At 43.7% G+C, this 24,503-nt stretch overlaps 1 protein-coding gene across 10 annotated transcripts in view; it reads left to right on the forward strand.

Moving 5' to 3' along the window:
• Nucleotides 1-4,249: 4,249 nt before the first annotated feature.
• The window catches only part of NRCAM (neuronal cell adhesion molecule), a 318,457-nt gene continuing 298,203 nt past the window's right edge, over nt 4,250-24,503 (forward strand). For all 10 annotated transcript variants that reach the window (XM_079931528.1, XM_079931531.1, XM_079931525.1 and 7 more), the window contains exon 1: nt 4,250-4,425. The gene's annotated coding sequence lies outside the window, so the exon portion shown is untranslated. The remainder of the gene's footprint in view (nt 4,426-24,503) is intronic.

Raw genomic sequence — 24,503 nt, forward strand, 5'->3', positions numbered from 1 at the left:
ACTGTACCAGGGATGAATTTAGAAGCTTAAAGCTAGAAACATTGCTTATCTCCCAACTGCTGGGGGTTGAGAAGCCAGGGGCAGATGAACGAACTGGGCCACTCTCTCACAAGGCTGCGGTCACGGCTCAGCCTGGGCTGGGGTCATCTCAAGGCTCTCCTGGGGGATGAGCTGCTCCCACGCTCACTCAGATGGCTGAAGCAGGATTCTGGTCTTCCTGAGGTGTTGGATTGATGGCCTCCCTCAGATCCCTGGACGTGGACCTCTCGTAGGGCAGCCCCCAACATGGCAGCTGGCTTTCGTCTGAGCAAACAAGGGAAAGAGAAAGATGGCAAGGAAGAAGCAGCCAGGGTCTTTTTGTAACCTAACAGCAAAAGTGACATCCTGCTACCTTTGCCATATTATTCGTTAGAAGTGAGTCACTAGGTCCCATCTACCCTGAAGGAGAGGGGATTATAGTAGGACATACACACCAGGAGGAGCGGTCACTGGGAGCCATCTTAGAAGCTTCCCGCCGTGACATCTATGCTTTTTGACCATAATCGATGATAATACTCTTTCAAATAGAAGGGCTTTAAAATTACTTGGTTCACCACATCCCCGTCAGAAACCTTATGCGTGCTGCCCAACCAGAGTAGATTAAGACAATGATGACATTGGTATAAGCCACTCTTGGCGAACAACCTTGTTATACTACTACAGAACACTTTTTTAGAGTTCCACTCTTTTTTAACCTAGAGTTCAGCCTATAGGAGTCTAAGAAATGCGCTTGGTTACCACCAGAATCATCAAATGACACAGTTAATTTTTTTTTGTTCTTACCTAGCCCAACTCCTTCATTTCAGGTGTGGAAACAGACTGAGAGGGGAAATAACCTGCTGGTGGACTCACAGCTCAGGACTGGGGTCGGGTCCACGCTAGGTTTTGGTGAACTTACTGTTGGGTTTTGGGCAGGGCCAATTGCACTGCCACCTCTGGGAGAACCGAGGCATGGATGGGGATTAAGAAAACTAGGATAGAAAATAAGGTGAGGGGAGAAAAAAAGTGGAAGAGGAATAAAGGGGAGGGAGAATTCCGAGAAAAGAGAAACAGGACAGCAAAAGAGGGGGGAAGGAGAAAGGCTCAAAGCTTATTCACCGCAGGTACCACTGGGGGGCTCCATGACATGCCCATGTAGCTGCTCTTACGTGCAAACGTTCTGATGCATCCATCGAAACAAACTTTTAGCGTAACTGTCATTGAAAGGAAGCAGAGTGCAGTCGTTTAGACTCTGGACTCTGGAGCTAGAATGCCCACCCTCGAATCCCAGCTCTGCCACTAGCTGTGTGACCTCTGCAATTTACTTTTAACCTCTCTTTCTGAAACGGGGATAATAGTACACACTGCATGCGATGGCCGTGGAATCGGTTAACTTAATAAATGTACAGTGCTTAAGTAGCGCAGGGCACAAGGAGACTTCTGTTATCAGCAAGTGGTGGGGAAGACAGTCTACGTCATTCTCAGACCTCACCTGGGTTTGAGGATGGAGTGAAGCTTGGGGTGCAGGACAGGGTGAGGCTTAGGAATGGAATAAAGGGTGGCAGTTAAGGTAAGGAGGTGTGTTGTGCGTTATCTCTGTGGGTATCAGCCGAATCAGAATGCCTCCTGCATCACCAAGCAGATCAGGTGGAGAGTCCTGTTGCCCACTCAGGCATCCTTCTCATCCTTTTCCAGATCATTCCTCTTTCCCCTCTTGCTCCCTTCCTTTCAGCTCCTCATGTAACAGCTGTTAGGTTCTCCCAGCAGAGCTGCAATGCAGTTGAATAAACTGGAAGTTAAAACTATATAATCATTTTATATTGTTACAAGTATTTTGCAGTATCAAAATTACTTAATCTGTGGTGCTGTCACTGTGGTTCCCGTTTCCTCCAGAACTTTTTTCCTCTTCTTTGTTCTTTTTATTCAAGTATGTATTCACTTGACAGACATCTGATCACGCAATTGCTTTTCAAACTAGAATTTGCTGAGTACCTATTATGTCCTAGACACTGTGCAGTGCTTTAAACTGACCCTAACGATAACCCTGAGTATTAAGTACTGCTATTACACTTGTAGAGATAAGGAAAACTGTCCCTGGGGAAGTTGTCCCTTGCCCGAGATTCCTTCATGTCTGCATTCCTTGAGCACTGCCCCCCACACCCACCCCCATCCCCCCGATTACCGGCCAGAAGGGCATGCAGGACAACCCAGGACTCTTAGCGGTTACTGAGGTAAGAAGGGTTTGGAGGGGTCTGAAGCCCTTTACACAGGTGGGAATGATGAGGCGGTGAGAATGGAGTTATGATTATCCGTGGCTCCATTTCTTTTGGTGGGAAATGAGGTCACACAAAAATAAGATGATCCTCATTAAGAAGTGAAATTTTGGGCTTCCCTGGTGGCGCAGTGGTTGAGAGTCCGCCTGCCGATGCAGGGAACACGGGTTCGTGCCCCGGTCCGGGAAGATCCCACATGCCGCGGAGTGGCTGGGCCCGTGAGCCACAGCCGCTAGGCCTGCGCGTCCGGAGCCTGTGCTCCGCAACGGGAGAGGCCACAACAGTGAGAGGCCCGCGTACCGCAAAAAACAAAAAAAAAAAAGTGAAATTTTGTGGAGTCAGGCATGGAAACATCATTCAAATGTGGCAAGTACTCTTACAGTAAAAAACAGAGACTCGGTAAAGACTTCACAGAGGAGGTATCAGCTGAGCGAGGCCCCGAGGGACGAACACGAGTTTGCCAGATGAACAAAAGATGGAGGAATATTCAGGATGGGAGAAATCTCACATGCAGAGACAATAGAGTTATGAAAATTCTTTTCACTGGAGGACGGACAGGTAAGTTACCGGCAGATTGTGAGGGAATGTGCCAGAAGATCTGGAGTTCATTTTATAGGCAACAGAGAACCAGACCAGACTTTTAAGTAAGGGTATCATGATCACATTCTTCTTTTTTTTTTAATAAAAATAATTTAGAGGGGGATTTGGAAAATTAACTGAGAGGTGAGAGGTACCCAGGAGGTGGGCTGAGGACCCGGATCAGAAGAGTAATGGGACTGAGGAAACAACTTGTGCAAAGACCCAGTAGCCAGAGATCCCAATACTGTTTCAGGAACTGGTGGGAGGAGAGGATGATGGCGTCTGCGAGAGCCAGAAAAGAAGGCTGCTCCCCGGCATGCATGGAGCTGTGGGTTGAAGTGGCAAGTTCACACTGAAGTCAGAGCAGAGCAGAGGAGTCGTCAGCGCCTTGAAGGATGACCCTGTGCCTTTTTTATCCCTGAACCCCGCCTTAACACAGGGCCTGGAGCCTGGGGATGAGGAGAGGGGATGCGGGGCTCCACAAAAGTCTTCCTGGATTAAACTAGAGAAAGGAAAGAAACAAGGCTCCAGCAGAGGGGAGGGAGAGTTGGAGCCTGCAGTAAATGGTCAAATGATCAAGTCAGGTGATGCCTGATGATCGGGAAGAAGCCCTGGAAGGTCAGGCTGCAGACCAGAGTAGATGACTGAGGATGAGTTATCAGGCTAACGATCTTGGACATCAGCTAGGATACAGCGCAGACCTCACTCCGGAGCCTGAAACTTGTGGCCCCAGTGTGTTTGCTAAAATACACATTTAGAAAATCTTAACTCTCTTTTTACATTTCAAATAATTCTCCATAATGCTCCCAAATCTGAAAATAATCAAATCTGAACTAATCCTGTTCTCTGGAACCAGAGATCCAACTCCCACCGCGCATAGACCGCTGAAGCTTCCCTTTCTGGGGGCTGCCTGGAAAGAAGAGTTGCCAAAAAATTAAAAGCAAAACAAAAAGACGTCAATTTCAACCATCCCAGCTGGTGAGTCTCGACGAAATTAAATGCTTTAAAAGAAGGTGTAGCGGTGGGAGACCACAGACATCACACAGAAACCAGCACCACGAGAGTGACATTTCAAAACCACCCATTTTCTGGAACATCTCTTGTAGCCAAATTCCAGACCCCAGCCACCCTCGTTCCCTGCACGCTCCCGCCCTCCGTCCCTCACGCGCTGGCTGGATGACGTGGTTGGTGGTGGCGCGGCCGCTCAGGTGAGGGGCCACCCAGCCCCCGGAGGCGCGGGCGCTCGGAGCCCATTCGCCGCCGCCGCCGCCGCAGCAGCAGCAGGGGCGGCGCGGAGGGGAAGGGGCGGGGCGGGCGGAGGGAGAGCGGCGCGCGCGGGGAGGGCGCTGCGGCGGGGGCGCGCGCGGGCGCAGGGCCAGCCCTGCTTCGCTCGGGTCGACGGCTGACGCGCGCCGCAGTCGGAGCCTGAGCCGCGCGGGCGCAGGGGACGGCGCGGGGCTGCTGGTGGCCACAGCTGCGTCGGGGACGGACTACACCGGTGCTCGGGGTCGCGGCCAGCTGCGCGTGGGCCGAGTGGTGGGCGCGGCGTAAGAACGTGAGTAGCTCCGCACGCGCGGCTGGCGGTGACAGTCGGTCCAGCTCGGGGGCGACGGCTCGAGCGGAGGAGGGCGCGGGGGGCGGCTGTGTTGTCGCCGGGACACCGGAACACCCTGGCTTCGCAGCGCCCCTCCAGGTCTCCCTGCCGCAGGGGCAACCTGGCAGCCAACTCCCTTCCCCTCCGGCTCCGGGCGGGAGGAGGGGACCGCAGCCCTGTGCGGGCCAGGCTGAGATACAGCGGCGCCGGCGGGCCCCCTTCACCTCCCCAGCCCTTGGCCAACTTGTGTATCCGTGCCCCCCGCTTTCCGGGAAGCCCTGCCTGGAGGTGGCTTTGGGGCCAACTGGGCCTGGAGAGGCTGCTGGGGCCCGGCACTGCGGCTTCCCGGGCAGGGAGGCGGAGGGCGCGGGCTGTCAAGCCGCAGGGCCGGCGGGGCGAGTAGCGCAGGTGCCTGGGCAGCGCGCTCCGGCGTGTGCATGTTCCGGTCCCCGAGGACGTATCTGGGCGTGGGCTTTGTTCGGATGCGCTCACACCTGCGCGGATCGCCGGAGTTCAGGGGCGGTCCGACCTCCACTCTCTCCGGCCTGGAGAGAACTCGGGGAACAAGGGATGGAGGACGGAAGAGACCCAGAAAGCAGTAGGTAGGGGGCTTTCCGGGGTGTTTGTCGGCCCTACAGGTGCGGGTCCCCGGGGTCCCGGCGCCCCGCCCGGCCTCGCGGGACTGGGACTTGTTGGGACTGGCACGCCGCGGCTTGAGGCTGACTCAGAAGAGCCCCTTCCCTGCCCAGGCTCCCAACGGTGGGATCTGGCAACAGCTTCTCCCGGGGATGTTGTGTTGAGCCGCCCGTCACTGCCGGCTCAGGCGCATCCATCTCCCGGCGAGCGCCATCTGCGCCGCGCGCTGCCTCTGGCCCCGTGCACGCCGTGCGGGTGGGCGCCGCAGCGCGCGGGTCCGCGGCGGTTAGCCAGCCCAGCCATACCCCGCCCGCATCTGCCCGTGCGCAGAGGGGGAACCGGGGTGCCGTGGTCTTGGGAGCCCGGGAGCGCTCTTTCTCCCAGAGCCGTGTACTCTGGGCAGCAAGCACCGCCGGAGGGTTCCCTGGGTCCGGAGGGGCTGGTGAGCAGGCCACTGTCCTCCCCTCCGGGTCGCCTCCCTCCCGCCCGGCTCCCGGCCCGCGGCAGCATCTTCTGTTCCCCGCACGCTAGGGGGCCGTCCCTGTGCAGCTGCCGGCGAGAAGGGGGGCCGCCGAGCGGTGGCGTGTCTTTACCACCCCGCCTCTCTCCTGTCGTTTTCGCACCAGCAGCTCCAGCCAGAGGCTACATCCGGCGCGGAGCACTCTGTCCTAGGAGCGAAGCGTTCTTTTCGTCCCCTTCCCGCTTGGTTAAGGCGCAGAGGTGCGAGTATCCGGGGCAGGGCCCTTCCCCGCCCGAGGCTTTAGCAAGCAGAGACGAAGGAGAGTGTAATGGGGCAGGAAGCAACTCTCCTGGGGCAGGAGCTCCCCCTGGGGCTATCCGGAAAGGAACAAGGTAGCCACTGAATACAAACGTACATAAGGAGGCTAGGCTGCTTTGGCTGCCACTGCTTTATGCTAACCATGCCCTGTTATTAAAATATTGTAATAATACCTCAGAAGTAAATGAGACCTTCCAGAAGTACTGAAGTGGATTTAGGCAATTGGATACTTTCTACTTTAATGGTAATGATAGTCAACACTTTCTGAGCGCGTCAGAGGTGCTGGGCCGCTGTGCATGTTACATGTATCTATCATATCAGTTTCCATAGCAACCCCATGTTAAAAATTAGGAGACGGAGACTTACGTCGAGTAACTTTCCCAAGGCCACATAGCTAGGAAGTGAGGGAGCAAGGATTAGCTTTTTGGCCATCCAAGGCTGTGAAAATGTGGCCTTTTGGAGGCGTATCATTAGTTTAGAGGAAGCCTAAAACCACCCAGTGCTCAGAAATCAGGGACATACTGTAAGCCCCTTTAATTGTGGCCCCTGCAGACCTCACAGTAGCAGGCAGTATTGTAATTCAGCGAATTGTATTGTGGAATAGCCTTTTGATTGCCCTGTATTGCCCTTCAGTTCCTTTACATGTTCCTTTATCCCTGCTAGCTTTTAAGTACTTGGCTGTTAACCCACAATCCAACCACAGTCACTGGGCTCTTCTTAGTGACTAGAGCCACCTGCGATTCCAGAGAGGCTGAGAGGTTCCTGGCACATCACAATTTTTGAGAGAACTTCTTCTTTTTTATTTTTTAAGAAAAGGCAAATATTTCCATTTGGCAAACATTTCTGTTGCAGGTCCCCAGCCCTGAATCTCCTTTGTAGATTCTTTTGACGGCAGCAGCTTTACTCCTCCAATTGGACGTTGAATTTGAATAAGACCCTAGTATAAAATCTTAGGAAAGCATTAACTATCCTAAGTATATGACTGGGGCGCATTTATAAAGATGTTAACTAAAAGAAACAAGAGTGTGAATGACAGTGAAATCAGCTCTTCCTGGAATAGCTTTTGGAATGATTGTAATTGACTGACCGGTTGGAAAAATGAGTTCATTTTGCTTTCTTAATCCTGCTGACTCATGGTCTTCTTTCAGCTTGCTTTCTACTTCATTACAGGAAAGGAGCTAAACATTTCACATAATCCAGGAATTTTAGAGCTGTCAGAAAACATTGTTCCTAAATCTTTGGGTTTCAAAATGAATACACTGGGGCTCAGAGAGGTCACCCAGCTGTCTTATGCAGGGTAGTGATGAGGTGCTTGGACTGTAGGCCAGTCTCCTTAATACACATCATTTTTGTTATTGGAGTAGCCACAGTAAATGAAAAGCAAGTCATCTTTGGAAACGGTACTTGCGGTGAGGCAGATGTGACAACACATTGCTGTGAGTGCTTCAGAAGGGGGAGCGCGTGCTGAGAACGTGTACACTTGGGCTGTAGGAAATTTCCTTAAGACTCATTTCAAATAATTCTTTCATGTAGGATAGTTTTCCTTGCCTAATTGATTGAATATAATTAGAATCTGCAGATATTATGTAGTGTATGTACAAAGGACCTATTTAACGGAACCCCTCAGGAAGCTTTTCTGGTATAGAGATACTTTTATTCATTCGTTCATTTATTCACAGATATTTACTGAGTGCATGGCCTGCTGTTCTAAGCACTGGGGTTGCAGTGGTGAGCAAAGCAGAGTTCCTGCCCTCGGGGAGATTAATTCCAGTTTTATCATTTATGGCTACACACTTACACACACAGATTCTTTTTTTCCACATATAAATGTACAGCTTGATGAATTTGCACAGACTGAATACACCATGTAACTGTGCCCAAATCCAGGACCAGAACATTGTGAATGTCAGAGAAAGCCCTCTTGTGGCTTCCACCAGTCATTACTCTCCCCTAAGGGTAACCACCGAGATGCCAGTCTTTTTTTCCCTCTGATGTTCTCACTTTGAAATCAGAAGGTCTTTGTCTTAGTTAGCTCAGGCTGCCATAACAAAATACCATAGACCGGGTAGCTCAAAGAAGAGACATTTATGTTCTTACAGTTCTGGAGTCTGGAAGTCTGAGATCAGGGTATCAGCCTGGGTTCTGGTGCGAGCTCTCTTCCTGGCTGGCTGATGGCCGTCTTCTCCCTGTGTGCTCATATACCCTTTCCTCAGCCTGTATCTTTGGAGAGTTCCCTTCTCTTCCTCTTCTTAGAAGGCCGCTGATGCTGTTGGATTAGGACCCTGCCCTTATGACCTCATTTAACCTTAATTACCTCCTAAAAGCCCTATCTCCAAATGCAGTCACATCGAGGGTTAGGGCTTCAACATACGAATTTGGGGGGAAACAATTCAGTCCACAGCAGTACAGATTTGCTGCCTCTGCCAGCAGCCTTTGGAGTCTCATCCCCATTTGCAAAGAACGTTTCCCATCTGAGAAGTGTGGTAACCCATAACAAATGTAGCTAGAATACAGAGCTCCTAAAGTATTCTTCTGTAGGAAGTTTTGTCTGTCTGCATCCAAAGACTGCCTTAGGTCAGCCTTCAAATGCTGAGATGGTTGCTAAAAAGGAAGTGATTTGCAAATGATTGGAAATTACTAAATACAGTTAGATGTATTTTCCCTTTTCTGTTTCATGCTTCTCCCGAAGGAACCCAGAATTTTTCTGCCAGGTAAGGACCGAGGAGCAGGTAGGACACTCCTAGCCTCCAGGGATGCTAGGGGCAAGAATCCAGTGGCTTATTTTATTTAACCCTTTGTCCACCCAGGCAAATGAAAAGCCCCTTTAGTTTGAAAGAGTCTTTATTGGCATCAGAGGCTGAAGTTTCTAAGAATAAGAAAATGTGCCAGAAGGAACTGATGAATGTTTATTTTCCCTCTTAAAATGTGAAGGAGAGGGCTACATGAGGAAGACATGGGAATGGCTCTGCTTCCAGGTTTATAGCAGCTCTGACATCTTTAGTATCAGGTCGTCTCTAAATGGGGAAGCAAATGCAATATATTTGTAGAAAATGTGATTTTTTTTTTTTTGGGCTGTTACTGTTTTTGCTGTGACAAAATATATATAACATCAACTTTACTGTTGTAATCATGTTTAGCTGTAGAGTTTAGTGGCATCAAGTACTTCACATTGTTATGCAGCCATCACCCCTGTCCATCTGCAGAACTTTTCTCAGCTTCCCAAACTGAAACTCTGCGCCCATTGAAACAGTAACTCCCTGTTCCCCCCATCCCCCAACCCCGGCTGAGTACCTTTCTATTTTCTGTCTCTATGAATTTGACTACCCTGAATACCTCATACGAATGGAATCATGCAGTATCTGTCCTTGGACTGGCTTAAGTCACTTAGCATAAGGTCTTCAAGGCTCATCCACATGTCAGAATTTTTTTCCTTTTTAAAGCTGTAGAATATTCCATTGTATGGACACACCATGTTTTTATAATTCATTCATCTGTCAAGTTGGGCACCTGCCACTTTTTGCTGCTATGAATGTGGGTGTACAAATACCTTTTTTGAATCACTGCTTTCAACTCTTTTAGGTATATACCCAGAAGTAGGATTGCTGGATCGTATAGTAATTCCACTTTTAAGTTTTTGAAGAACCACCATACTGTTTTCCATGGCAGCTGTGCTGTTTTACATTTGCGGCAGCAGTGCACAAGGGTTCAGTATCTCCACATCTTCACCAACGCTTGTTTTCTCTTTTCTCGATAATAGCCATCCTTGTGGGTGTAAAGAACTGTAGCTGTTACTTTTAAAAGGTATAAATTAATATGCTGTGTATATTATGAATAAGCCATTCACAATATTTTCTAATTTACTGGTTTAATTTTTATTAATAAGGAAATGTGTGGTTCCTAACAAGTGTTAATTGACCCCATACCTTGTGCAAAGTCCGGGAGAAGCCAGCCTTGGTGACACACATTCATGTGATATTTTTAAAAATGTGGAATTAGGGCTTCCCTGGTGGCGCAGTGGTTGAGAAGTCCGCCTGCCAATGCAGGGGACACGGGTTCGTGCCCCGGTCCGGGAAGATCCCACATGCCGCGGAGCGGCTGGGCCCGTGAGCCATGGCCGCTGAGCCTGCGCGTCCGGAGCCTGTGCTCCGCAACGGGAGAGGCCACAACAGTGAGAAGCCCGCGTACCGCGCAAAAAAAAAAAAAAAAAAAAAAAAAGTGGAATTACAGTATGTATGTCTGTAGTTCTCTTGTGCTAAGTGATTTTGCTTGGAGGTTAGATTACATATTAGTATGCTTTTATTTTACCGGAAAATTTGACATTGTTATTTTAACCCAGACCAAGAGCACATTTGCCTCATATCTGGGAACAGATAGGAATATGGTACATTGACTATTTAGGGATGTGCCCAAGTTGTCATTTACAAGTCTGCATCGGACATTGTTCCCCGCCACGGAATCTTCAAAGATGACAGCATAAACTCTCACCACCCAATTATAATTGCTTAGCTGAGCTAATAAAAAAGATACGGTGTCAGCTTCATTGACCTATTTTACTGGCCTACAAGTTTGGAATTTCAAACGAGAAAAAGGTAATTTTTAAAAGTCTGATACAGGGTTTCCTTCAAGTGACTGAAAACCTAGTGAATATAAGAAATGCCAGTGATAAAGGGAATCTACAAATGCTCATCTGCTGCACACACTGTCCAAGTGGCTTATTCAGTTTAAAAACAGGAATGACAAATAAACCTTATCTTGTCTTAGGTGTTCCCTGATTTTGTTCCATATTGTCCCATGCTAAGGCATTGTTTAATTCACATGAGAATGAAAATGACAGTTACTGTCAGAGGAAAATGATACTTTCAAAAATTCTTTTTTTTAAATTTTTTTGGCCATGCCGCGCAGCATGCAGCATCCTAGTTCCCTCACCGGGGATCAAACCCAAGCCCCCCTCAATGGAAGCGTGGAGTCTCAACCCCCAGACCGCCAGAAAAGTCCAAAAAATTGTTCTTATTAAATGATAGGAAGAGCTGGAAAGAATATTTTGAATATACATCCATATTCATATGTATATTTCAGTTTTCTGATGTGCGTGGTGTATTGGTTCAAAACCCTCTGCCACCAGGAAAATATATTCCCAAGGCCATTTGAGGGAATCCTGTAGGAGGTCTTCTACTGTGTAATATGCAATGAATTTGATTTGTCTTTCTCAAGTGGGCTGAGAGCATTCAAAAAATTCAGTAGATGCATTCAGCACGGAGTGATCCTTTCTCCGAATTTCAACTTTAAAGCTAATTTCATGCCACTTTCCAATGCCCTTGGCTTTTTGAATGGTGTGATTTACAGCGGTTGGTTTTGGACCAGCATTATAAACTCCTGTTAAACACCCTTAACAGATTCTCTCTCAAGGGAAAGGGAAGGGAAATGTACTAATCTTCCATTCATTATGCCTTAAGGTAAAAATGGACCGTGTTTCGTCCAAGAGTTTCGTCCTGGAGTTTTGTGATCTTTGAGGAAGGATGGCTGGAGCTGGTGCACTGCTGCCTTCCAAAGCCTTGTGCGGCTTTTCAGTCCCTCACCTCAATAGGGAGCTGAAAGGACAAAAGTGAACAAAGGAGGTCTGTTTTGCCTGCCCCACTTGCTGGGCTGTTGTCTTGGCCCTTTTCAGCGAAGGCGGGGCGGGGGGAGCTGGGTCAAAGTTGAAGAACACTGAAAAGGAATTCAAGCTTCATGTCGAAGTTTGAATTATAGCTTCAGTTTGAGTGCCGAGTAGATTAGTTTGAATTGAAATTTTTGAATCCGGGGAAGCTTAAGTGACAGATGGTGTTGGAAGTGCGTCCAGAGAGCTGGATGGCGTACCCGGGATGTTGAGTGCCGAAACGAGGCCCTCGGTAAACATCTAGTTAACTGACAAAAGTTTTCAAACTGTAGGAAGTGCAGTTCGATGCTGTGCGCCCCATTAAGACGCTGGACTGTGTGAATTAGGGGAGGCCCCTGCGTCTGGCATACACTCAGATGTGCTGGTCCCCCCCTAATTGCATTGCAAATACTCTTCTGACTGTTTTGCTGCTTCCCCCTCTAGTCTTTAGTGAAATAAACACAGAAATGCCCAATCAACGTCCCTTGCAAAATGTCCTTACAGTGTCTTGATATTGATTGTTTTGGTATATGACAAGATCAATCTGTCCTAAATATGGACTAATCAGTGCTTTTTCCTGTATGAGTGTATTTATGCAGTGTGATTTCAGCTTTCTGCTTCTCGTGGTAGACCATCACTGTTATATTTCCTACTGAAGTTTTTAACACGGCACATGGTTTCCCCATTCAATTTGGTTGGGAGCATCTGATTTAAAATATTTCCGAAGGAGAAGTTGGCTGTGTGTATAACTAGAATAAATGAGATAGCTACTGGGAAGTCAGGGTTATTGAAATGCAATAATTTGGGGTAATTTGCGGGTTTTTAAAATTTTTCTCCTTTATTGGATTATAGTTGATTCCCAATGTGTGAGTTTCAGGTGTACAGCAGAGTGATTCAGTTATACATATACATGTATCTATTCTTTTTCAAATTCTTTTCCCATATAGGTTATTACAGAGTATTGAGCAGAGTTCCCTGTGCTATACAGTAGGTCCTTGTTGGTTATCTATTTTAAATATAGCAGTGTGTATATGTCAATCCCAAACTCATTGGGGTAATTTGAAACACTTCCTGGTACTCCATAAAAACTACAATTAGAAAAATCTTGCTTTGATATTTTTGACCATTAAAATGACTTGATGACATAATCTTTTGTTCTGATGGTTAGTGGCATGGTAGTGAAAAGCCTTATTTATATACATGTAATACAGTCAGATGAATAGCTCTACTGTAAGGGCAGTAACATTGACAGGGCGATAATACGAACTAAATAGTAAAGTAAAAATTTAGAGATAATTAATACTGTAATAAAAACAGAAGTGATTTTACTTCGGATTTGATTATATAACTTACATCACATGTTGTATTTTACATAAATCATGATAGATACTTGCTGTGTCTCATAGATTTTAAGGTAACTTGCATTTTCATACTTGGAATAGGGTTTAAAAACTCCATGGCTCTGTCTCTGTTTCTAGTTACAGTTACTGTGGTGCAAAATCATAGTGGATGGTAAAATACATGAAGGGTTTATTGCTGTCCTAGGGCTCTGAGGGGACTCGGTAAACAGTAGGGAGGGAGGGAGTCAGATTTATTTGCTTGGACTGGGGTTGGGAGAGTGGAGATCAGAGAGAGTGAAGGATTCAAATGGAAGGAAGACTCAGGTGGGTAATGAGAATTGTGACATCCTGGAGAAGTGTCCCATGGCAGAAGGAGGGGGAGGCATTTTAAGTAATGAGGAGAGAGTAAAGAACAGAGTGCTGGAAAAGTAATAACAAAATCTGAAAGAAGAGAATGGGCGGAGGATAAAAATGTTTGCGGCAGTTGCTCAGCTAATGGAGACTGGTCTCCATAGCATCTTATACTAAATATTCAAAAAAAGTTTTTTGAAATATAGTTGATTTACAGTGTTGTGTTAGTTTAAGGTGTATAGCGAAGTGATGCAGTTATACATACATTTTCTTTTTTTTACATTCTTTTACATTATAGGTTATTACAAGATACCGAGTATGGTTCCCAGTGTTAAACAGTAGTAGGTCCTTGTTGGTTATCTGTTTAATGTATAGTAGTGCTTATATTTTAATCCCAAGCTCCTAATTTATCCCCCCCCCACTTCTAAATATTTTTTAAAGATTTTATTGTGGTACATTAGGTCATTGAAGTTACTTGACATCAGAGAATAGAAATAACTCATAAATCACTCTGCAAAGACAAAATATGATGGTACATTATTTATGTTGAAAAGAAAGGCATTGACAAGAATTTACCAGGAGTCAAAGGTAAAGTTCTTTCAGCATAACACAGTTAAATTCTCAGTGAGATCATCTCTTCTCACCAGCTATTTGTTCCTCTATATACAGATGGCTCTGGGTAGAGAAAATTAGATATATGAAAACGGGAACTTGCCACGCACATTTTGGGGTGATTATTCAGGTTATACAGGATTCTTCACTTTGCATAAGGGTGATATGATGAGTGAGCTTCTATAACGCATCAAAGTTCAATTCAGGAATGATTTTTCAAGGATGTCTAAGTAGACGAATAAAGAGCATGATAGATTCCAAGTGAAACTCAAGCAAATATGGCTAAATAAAAATCAGTAAAGAGGTGGACACGTGGTAGGTGAGGAGAAGTGCCCCAGTTGTATGAAAATATTTTAAATTGGCTCTAGATAACATTGAGAGGCCAATAAAGGAAAGCCACTAACAAAATAGTCACCCAGGATAGGCATTTTTTGGCTTTGCTCATAAGAGACTTCCGTCAGCTTTCCTCAGGCTTCTAGGCGTGGAAACCCAGCCCTCGCACTGTTCCACTAGAAACCTCAGCTGCATTTCTCATGCATGGTGGTGTATATGCACGAGTCCCCATGTTTGATGAAAGAATGAATGACTGAATCCATGAATATTGCAAAATATCAAGTGGATCTTTGGTTGGACAACATTGGGGAATTTTGTGCCTAGCCCTGTTTGAAGACATAGACAAAGTCTAGACTGTGGAAAATCCAACATTCATAATTTCATGCCTGGATTCTCTCTGATTATAATTTGCTTCCTGGTTCTCAATTAGACACTTGAGTGGGCAGGTGAAATCACTCCATCCAGAAGGGTACCATTTTTGAAATTGCCACTGTGTAGCCCTAAACGGCATCCTTGTGACGCCAAAGAGCTCCTCTGTCATTTTCTACCTTTGCCGGCAGCTGATGATTCCAGGTTTGCACAAGGCTTTCCTTTCCTTCAAGTCCGAAGCTGACACTCATTCCCCTCCAGAGGTGTCTGGGTGGGTGCACACTGATTGAGTTGGAGCACTTTCTGAGATTGCTTTCCACCATCTGAATGGGAAGAAATCAGAAGTGAGGCATACAGGACTGACATGCAAAGTGGAAAAAGGCTGGTGTGGGAAACACATCAGGAGACCTCAGTCTGCAGCTTTAAAAATGGAACTTTCTCCCTTTTTTGGTTGTTTATTGAGTACTCCTACCTGTACTTTTCTTTATATTCCAAGATGTGAGTTGAGTTATAGCATGGCCCTTCCCAACTAGTTAGTGGATTATAGTGAGTGATTGGGTTTGAAGCAGTGGGTCCATGTTTGAGAGATACCGGAGTGAAAATTTTTCTTGAAATTTGTAATTAATTAAATTTTGAAAAGTACTGGGCTACTCTGTATAGACTAGGAAACTTTGCTTTACTGTGTGGCTTTGGATAAGTTGCTTAAGTACTTCTTTTCCTTGAGCTGGAAAATGAAGATAAACCACATAAATTTTCTCATCATCAACCCTACCTCATGAGTGCATGTCACTAGGACCAATGATGATGAAAAGGAAAGTGCTGAAAGACGACATCTGTCTGTGTTCTGATTAGGTAGACAGTAGCCATTTTGTTCACTATGATACTTTGCCAGATTTGCTTCAGAGATATGTATGTTTCATACATCCTTAGCAACAACCATGTCTACTTGATTTTGAATAAATGAAGTGGTCTCATGCTGCAGTCTGTGAGATGGGTACCCTTTTTGGTGCTTCATGGTGGGACTGTTTTCAAAACACAAACTATATTCTTAACTTTCAACAAACAATATATATGTGAAAGTCAGATTGAGTCCATATGATAAAAAAGGTGTAAATTCAGCAAATACATTTTTTCCAGTTGTAGTCAATGTCCGTAATAGTCTTTGAAATCTAATCGTGTTTTACCTAAGCCGTATTCTATTCATATTTTTCAAGAGGACAGTCAGTAATTTTTTTTGTCAGCCATGACTATCAATACCGCAAATCAATAAAGCATGAAACCATTTTAATATATTAAATTCATCCAGCTCACAAACTGCATGTGCTTAGAGGTTTGATATAAAGAGAGACACATACAATGAGGCTTTTGAGCGCGTTTGTATGTATATCATTGTTTGTATTTACTCTGTGCCTTTGTACCTCAGACAAGAAATAGATATTTAAAAATAACAGCCACATAGCCAGTATGGAAAACAATATGGAGGTTCCTCAAAAATTAAAATTAGCACCACCATATGATCCAGCAATCCCACTTCTGGGTATTTATCCAAAGGAAGTGAAAACGGGATCTCGAAGAGATATATGCACTCCCATGTTCCTTGCAGAGTTATTTATAATAGCCAAGAGATGGAAACCACCTAACTGTCCATCAACAGACGAATGGATGAAGAAGATGTGGTATATGTACACAATGGAATATTATTCAGCCATGCGGAAGGAGGAAATCCTGCCGTTTGTGACAGGATGAGCCTGCAGGGCATTATGCTAAGTGAAATAAGCCAGACAGAGAAAGACAAATACTGCATGATATGACTTACGTGTAGAATCTTTAATTTAATAAAAAGGAGTCAAACTCATAGTAGAACAGTGGTTGCCAGGGGCTGGGGGTGTGGGAAATAAGGAGAGGTTGGTGAAAGGGAACAGCCTTTCAGCTAAAAGATGTCTGAGGATCTAATGTATAACATGCTGACTGTAGTTGGCAATACGGCATTGTATCTGAGAGAGTAGTATTTAAATGTTCTCACACACAAAAAAGGAAATATGTGAGGTGATAGGTGTGTTAATTAACAAGATGGGAGGAATCCTTTCACAATGTATACATGTATCAAATCACCACGATACACACTTAAATATCTTACAATTTTATTGTCAAATTATACCTCAGTAAAGCTGAAAAACTACTAGTCATCATTGACCTGGGTGTAGACACAGAGCTTTAGGAATGGGAAGGTGGTCAAAGGGTGTCCCCCATCAGATTCGTATGTTGAAGCCCTAACCCTTGGTACCTCAGAATGTGACCTCATTTGGAGATGGGGTCTTTACGGTTAAAATGAGGTCATTAGAGTGGGCCCTAGTTCACTGAGTAGTGGCTTTCTAAGGAGAGGAAACTTGGAGGCAGGCATGGTTGAAGAAAGCTTTGTAGAAATGAAGGCAGAGACCTTACAAGCCAAGGAGTGCCAGAGATTGCGAGCAAAGCAGCAGAAACCAGGAAAGAGCATGGAACAGACTCTCCCTCACAGCTCTCAGGAAGAACCAACCCTGCTGACACCTTGATCTTGAATTTCTAGCCTTCAGAACTGTGAGGCCATAAATGTCTGTGGTTGAAGCCACGCAGTGTGTGGCTTTGTGACGGCAGCCCTAGGAAACCAATACAGAATGCAGTAATAAGGTCACCTGTTTCTAAGTTTATCCCTTACAAAAAAGAAAGGGTGAAAATGTAGCCCCTTCACATCTCTATGTTCATATGTCTGTATCTATAACTGTCAATGTCTACTTCGTGTACCAAGGAGTATGTGTATATAAGTCAGTTAGTTAGAAAGGCTCTGTACTTTGAATTAAAGCACAGAAATATTGGGAGTGGTGGTGGCAGAGTATTCATTTGATTAACTGGACGAAGGTATGAAGTTGGTAGTTTAATCAGTCGATTACTCTTTTTTTTTTTTGGAGCACAGGCTCCGGACGCGCAGGCTCAGCGGCCATGGCTCACGGGCCCAGCCGCCCCGCTGCATGTGGGATCTTCCAGGAGCGGGGCACAAACCCGCGTCCCCTGTATCGGCAGGCAGACTCCCAACCACTGCGCCACCAGGGAAGCCCTCGATGATGCTTTTTGGCTGTAATCAAGTGGACTTCTACTTGGCTGCCTTTCTCGCGTAAATTGCCGTCACCTGGGAACTTCCGCGGGCGTATTTTGTTGAAGTCTCTGCAGGTGCCCTGGCTGCGCCTTGCCAGTCGGGAGGTGTCTCTTGACTTGAAAAACACAGTACGGGGGCTGATATTTCCTCCTGCTGAGGAACGCAAAGGCTTGGTGAGCCACCAGCCTGCTTCAGTGGGACAGGGTGAAGGATGGTCCTGCGGAGAACTCTGTAGCTCACTGTACTCAGGCAGCCCTTCTGTCTAGTTGAGGCAGCAGGATGGCCACGCTCTTTTAATCAACATGAATATTAGTTGGAATGAATTGGAAACTCTGAAGCCATTTTAGCTAGTCCTTAATGACGTCTGGTGGCTTGGTGTGAGTTCCTCATTTCCACCAGCGCCAGCCTTGTCTATCTTGGATGGTGAGTTCCCGCATGGCAGTGACCCTAATTATTAGTGTCATGTGTACAGCATTTAATGAGCTGCCTCATCCATGGAAGGGCCAGGTTGTTTTAAATCATATCAATGAGATGATTTGGTAGGAAGGTTCTTGGGATGAGCACCAAGAACTTTAAAATGTCTGCATTTGTGAGATTCCGTAATTCCATTTTAATATGTAAACCATTTGCCAATTTGTGGTTCCCTCCTGGAGTTAGGAGAGACTAATGAAAACCCACCAGCATCCAGCAGGAAGTAATTTGGAACCATGGCTGTTTTTAGTCCTGCAGTTTCTTACAGCTTCTCTTTTCCATGCAGGACAGTGAGGCACAAATTGATGGAGTGAAATGTCCAAGGCTCTAGAAGGAGCAGAGGGCAGACGGTGGTTTGTTTCTGAAAATCACTCTCTCGGTATAAACTCTTTAGGTCTTTTAAATATTTGCCCTGAAAGACAATTTAGTGAAGGTGGTTTGAAAGATTTATGGGAACCATTGTAACGTTTGACGTCGACCGAAGTTTATTTGTAAGTGTATTAATACAGGGCTAGCAGTGCCAGTTCTAGGATAAATTGTCAGCCTTAGATCCATTTTATTATTCTGAATTGTTTTGTTACACTAAACTCACAGTTTAAAATATTATGTGCAGGACTACGCTCCTTATTTCCAACTCTGGACAAGCACAGTGCATCTTGGGAAAGCAGTGACTGCCAGGGAAAATGGAAAGGGCTGTCTCTGATCATCATCTAAGCATAATTTCAGCTCTTCCCACTCCTCCAATCCCCTCTCCAGTTGGGAGTGGGGCCAGTGATGAATATGCATGTGTCACACACCTGTGACCAAGCGATCCTCCATCAAGGAAGGACAGCGTATCAGTTACTTGAAACGGATGACTCGCGGCAGCTGCTGTCTGTGGCCCACAGGCTCCCTGCCCTGCACGACAGCTGCAGCTCACATCCTGCCATCACAGCACCTCGGCCCCAGTCAATGAAAGGGGCTGAGCCCGCTCATCCCGAGCCATTGCTTCACGGGCAGCCTGCTCCTGAGGTGGTATATAGAAGGATGCCTCCCTGAATTGTAGGAAATGAAAGCACAATGATTTTTACAACTTTTTACCATTTATAAATAACAGTAATCCTTGACACTTATTGGTTGCTCATCTATATGGAGCACCTTACATGAATGATCTCATTTAATCTTCACAGTAGCATTCTATGTCAGACACCAGCAAATGTTCTCTGGAGAGGGCCAGGTAATAAATATTTTAGACTTTGGAGGTCTCTACCAGTAAATATTTTAGACCTTGGAGGTCTCTCCCCAAACAGTCACAGATGATATGTAAATGAGTGGGCATTTTCGTGTTCCTATGAAACTTTTCTTAGAAAAATAGACAGTGGGCCAGATTTGGCCACCCCCTGCTTTATGTTATTAAACCCATTGTATAGATGAAGAAACTGAGGCATAGGGAGTTTAAGTAATGAATCAAAACAGCACAGCTGTTAAGTTGTGGAACTGGGATTCTAACCCAAGGAGTCTGACCCCTGTCCCATAGTTTTACCTCCTAAGAGCTACTATGTTATCCTGCTTTGAGAAACAACAAGGAATGGAATTTTAGTTTCTGCATATTGTGAGTTATAGATTATGACCCAAACTTCCATGAGAAACCTTCGTTTCCCTTAGAAACCTTGTGTAGAGAAGATATCAGTTCATGTCCTGAAGATGCTATTTAGGTAAATGTAGAAAGTCTAATCTGTAGCATATTCAAGTCATGGGACTGTGCCTTCGAATAATGGAATAAAGCTTTTAAGATTCTCCAAATGACCTGATGTTGTGGTCATTTTCATCAATAGGACTGCAGATGGCAAATTGCCCTAATTTTTAAAAATATGTAAATTATTACTTCTAAAAATTTGCTTAAACACTGGTGGTCCATGTGTTATATAGGCAGATAACTCTGGCACATTCCCAAGAAAGATTTTTATTTTTATAAACAACAAATTATGTAGAAGAGTTCCTTCCACATTCAATAGAAAGCCCTTGAATGAGAGTTCTCAGCAGTTTTTGTTTTCCAGGATGGACAGCTCCTTTTGTATTTTATTTCCATGGTAACAGTTAAGTTTGGACTTAAGAACAACACACCTACAAGATAACCATCCAGGTGACATTGTTGGGCATCCCTTGGGGAATTTGTAATGCTCCGTGGGCTCTAGATAGCACCTGAAGTAGAATTACACTGGCTTGCTGTGTGTTTTGTAGAGCAAGCTCTTATTTAGACACTGAAGGTTCTCGGAATAGACTGAAGTTAAGAAACATTTGGTTTTAGGCAGCAGGTTCAGCACACACAAAATACCATGAGCGGCCAAACTTCAAAGACGTTCCTGGGACACCAGGAAGAGTTCCAGAACTCACAGTTCCTGACCTCTGGGTGAATGAAACTTTAGGAAGTATGCAGCTGGCAAAATGGAGCCTTCATGTGACCAAACATTGTTGCCTTTGCTTTGTTTGAGGGAAGCTCAAAATGGAACCACTCCCTGGTGGAGAAATCAGAGAGTGGAAACTCTTGTGGTGAGGTAACCCTATTCTCTTTGGAAATCTGAAGTCTTTGAATTGAGTGAGCCTCCATTCATTACTAAGAAAGCTGACAGAGGAATAAAACCCAACTAGGGGAAAAGTTGACTGCAGTGTCCCTGTGAAGTGGTTACTATGAATTAACTGGTGTAACAAATTATAAAGGGCATGATAAATCAATGCAGATCTTTTTTCTCTTGAATCATTTCCTAGAGAAGATAATCCTAAGGTTTAGTTTATTTAATGAAAAAAAAAGTGGCCCAAATAAAAATTGGAATTATGGTACTCTGGACAACTTTTTGTTTTCATGGGATTTTTTTTTTTACAGTTGTATTGAGGTATAATTCACATATCATAAAATCTACCCGTAGTAAGTATACAATTCCGTGAATTTTAAAATAAATGTATAACTTGTGTAACTATGGTAAGCAGATTTCTAACTGGCTTCGAAGATTCTTTCCCCTGTAAAATACCCTCCCTGAAAGTGTGGGTGGGACCTGAGAATATGATGGGATGGCACTCCCATAATTAGGTTACAGTATATGGCTAAGGTAAAGGGATTCTGCAGACGTAGTCAAGGTCCCAAGTCAGTCAGTTATGAGTTAATGGAAAGAGAGATGATCTTGGCTGGCCTGATGTAATCAGGTGTAAGCCTCTGAAGGGGAACCTCTCCCACTGTCCTTAAAGGAGCTTCTATCCATATTGTGAATTACTTACGGAGAAGAGTGACTGCAGTCCTTCAGCCACAAGGAACTGGGTTCTGTAACAACTGAGTGAGTTTGAAAGGGGACCCTAAACTCCAGATGAGAAAGCAGACTGACCCCACCTTGATAGACTCAGCTTAGCTGTGCCTAGACTTCTGACCTATGAGAAACTGTGAGATAATAAATATGTGTTGTTCTAAGCCTCTAAATTAGTGGTACCTTGTCATGTAGCATAGGAAACTAATACAGCAACTGTCACCACCATCCAGCTTTGCATATTTTTATCACTTCCCCCCACATTTCCTTGAAGCCATTTGCAAAGTCTTCTCTCACCCCAAGGCAACCACTGATCTGCTCTCTCGCTCTACAAATTTGCATTTTCTGGACTTTTCATATTAATGGAATCATACAATATGGAATCTTTTTCATCTGGCTTCTTTCATTTAGCATAAATGTTTTGAGGTTCCTTCATACGGTAGCATGTATCAGTGGAATTCCATTGTATTGAGATACCACATTGTGTTTATATATTCAGCAGTGGATGGACATTTGGATTGTTTCCAGTTTGAGGCAATTATGAATAATGCTTCTGTGAACATTAGCATGTAAGTCTTTGTAGCGATGTTTTCATTTCTTTGAGGTACTTAGGAGCGGAATTGCTGTGTTGTATGGTATATTTATGTTTGACTATTTATGACACTGCCAAGCTCTTTTCTAGAATGGCTGTATCATTTTACTTTCCCATCAGCAATGTATGAGGGTTTCAGTTTCCTGACATCCTTACCTGTCAATACATATTTATTATGGCCATTCTAGGGGGTATGTAGAGGTATCTCATTGTAGTTTTACTTGCGTTTCCCTAATGACTAATAATATTGAGGATCTTCTCATGTGTTTGTTAGCCATTGATATGTCTTCTTTGGTGAAATGTCTATTTAAGTGTTTTGCCAATTTTTTCAGTTGAGTCATTTATCTTATTGATTTATAAGAGTTTTAAAATATATATATTCTGGATACAAGTCCCTTATCAGTATGTGATTTACAAATATTTTCTCCCATTTTGTGGATTGACTTTTCACTTCGTTGATGGTGTCCTTTGAAGCACAAAATTTTTATTTTTATGAAGTCCAATGTATCTGTTTTTTCTTTTGTTGGTTATACTCTTGGTGTCATATCTAAGAATTCATTTACTAACCCAGGGTCACAAAGATTTATTCCTATGTTTTCTTCTAAGAGTTTTATTGTTTTAGACATTACATTTATGACCTATTTTGTGTTAATTCTTGTACATAGTATAAGTTGAGGGTCTAAATTCTTTATTTTATTTTGCATATGGGTATCCAGTTGTCCTAGCATCATTTGTTGAAAGACTATCCTTTTCTCATTGAAGTATCTTGGCAACTTTGTTAAAAATGAATTAACCATAAACGTAAGGAGTTATGCCTGGACTCTTAGTTGTGTTCCATTCATCTATCTATCCTTATGCCAATGCCATCCTGTTTTAATGTTTGTAGCTTATAGTAACTTTTGAAATTAGGTAGTATAAATCCTCCAACTTTTTTTCTGCTTTAGTTGCAGCCCATACATTTTTCACTTTAGTTGCATTCCTTAAATTTTGATATTATTGATTTGTTTGGGTTTATGTATGATATTTATTTCCTTTTTATTTTCTATTTATTTCCTATTTGTTTCACTGATTTTCCTTTACTGATTCTTTTATTTTAAGTAATTTTAAAGTATCATTTTAATTCCTCCATTGAAGCTTTTACTTTTTTCTTGAATTATTTCCATAATGCATAAGATACATGCATCATATTATGCCCTATTTCAGAATAAAGATAACTTCTAGTAAAACATATAACTTTGCTTCAATATATCTCCTTTTCCTCCTCCCTCCTTTGTGCTATTATCATCATTTAGATTACATTAATATGTGTTATAAATCCTTCATTCAGTGGTATAATTATTGCTTCATAAAATCTTTGTTTATCTAGAAATATCTATTTTTTTTTGCTTTGTTTTTGAAAAACGACTTTGTGGGAGATATTCTCAGTTGACAATTTTTTTTCTTTCAGTACTTTGATTATGTCATTCTGCTGCCTTCAGGCCTCTGTTGTTTCTGATAAGAAGTCATAAATTATTTAAGTCTCTGTTTCACTGCAAGCGATGAGTCATTTTTCCCTCCTGCTGCTTTCAAGATCTTTTCTTTGCCTTTGATTTTCAAAAGTTTGACCATGATGTTCTTAGATATAGATCTCTTTGTGTTTATCCTATTTATGGTTCATTAAACTTATTAGCTGTGCACATTAATATGTTTCATCAAAGTTGGAAAGTTTTGGGCTACTATTTCTTCAAATATTTTTTCTTCTATTTTTTCCTCTTTCCTCTCCTTTTGGGACTTACCACTGTACTTATGTTGGTATGCTTGATGTCCCACATGTCTCTGAGACTCTACTTATTTTTCGTCATCTTTATTTCTGTTCTTCAGATCCAATGATTTCTATTGACTAGTTTTAATGTTCATTGATTCTTCCATCTTCTCAATTTGCTGTGAGTGCCTCTAGTGAAATTTTCATTACAGATATTGAACTTTTCAACTCCAAAATTCCCCTTTGGTTCTTTTTTTATAATTTCTTTTATTTTATTGAGGTTCTCTATCAGTTGATTAATTGTCATCATGTTTTCCTTTATATTTTAAACATTGTTTTCTTTAGTTTTTGAATATCTATACTAGCTGCTTTGAAGTCTTTGTCTGCTGATCCCAACTTTTAGGACAGTGCAGGGACATTTTTCTATTGATAATTTCCCCCCACGTATATGGATCATACTTTCTTTTTCTTTGCATGTCTTACAATGTTTGTGTTGAATACTCACATTTTAGATATGTAGTAGCCATGGGGGATTCTGCCTTTTTTCCCCTTGAGGAATTTGTAGCTGTTGTTTATTTGTTCAGTAACTTATTTGTATTAAGTTTGTGGGATGTCTCCCCTGCAATGTGCAACTGCTAATGTCTCCACTCAGTTTCTCTCTATTTAAAAACATTTTTTTTTTAGCCCAGCTTCCTAGCGTTTGCTCTTTTTTTTTTTTTTTTTTTTTTTTGCGGTATGCAGGCCTCTCACCGCTGTGGCCTCTTGCAGAGCACAGGCTC

The sequence above is a fragment of the Stenella coeruleoalba genome, assembly GCF_951394435.1.
Source record: "Stenella coeruleoalba genome assembly, chromosome: 9".
NCBI classification, from domain to species: domain Eukaryota; kingdom Metazoa; phylum Chordata; class Mammalia; order Artiodactyla; family Delphinidae; genus Stenella; species Stenella coeruleoalba.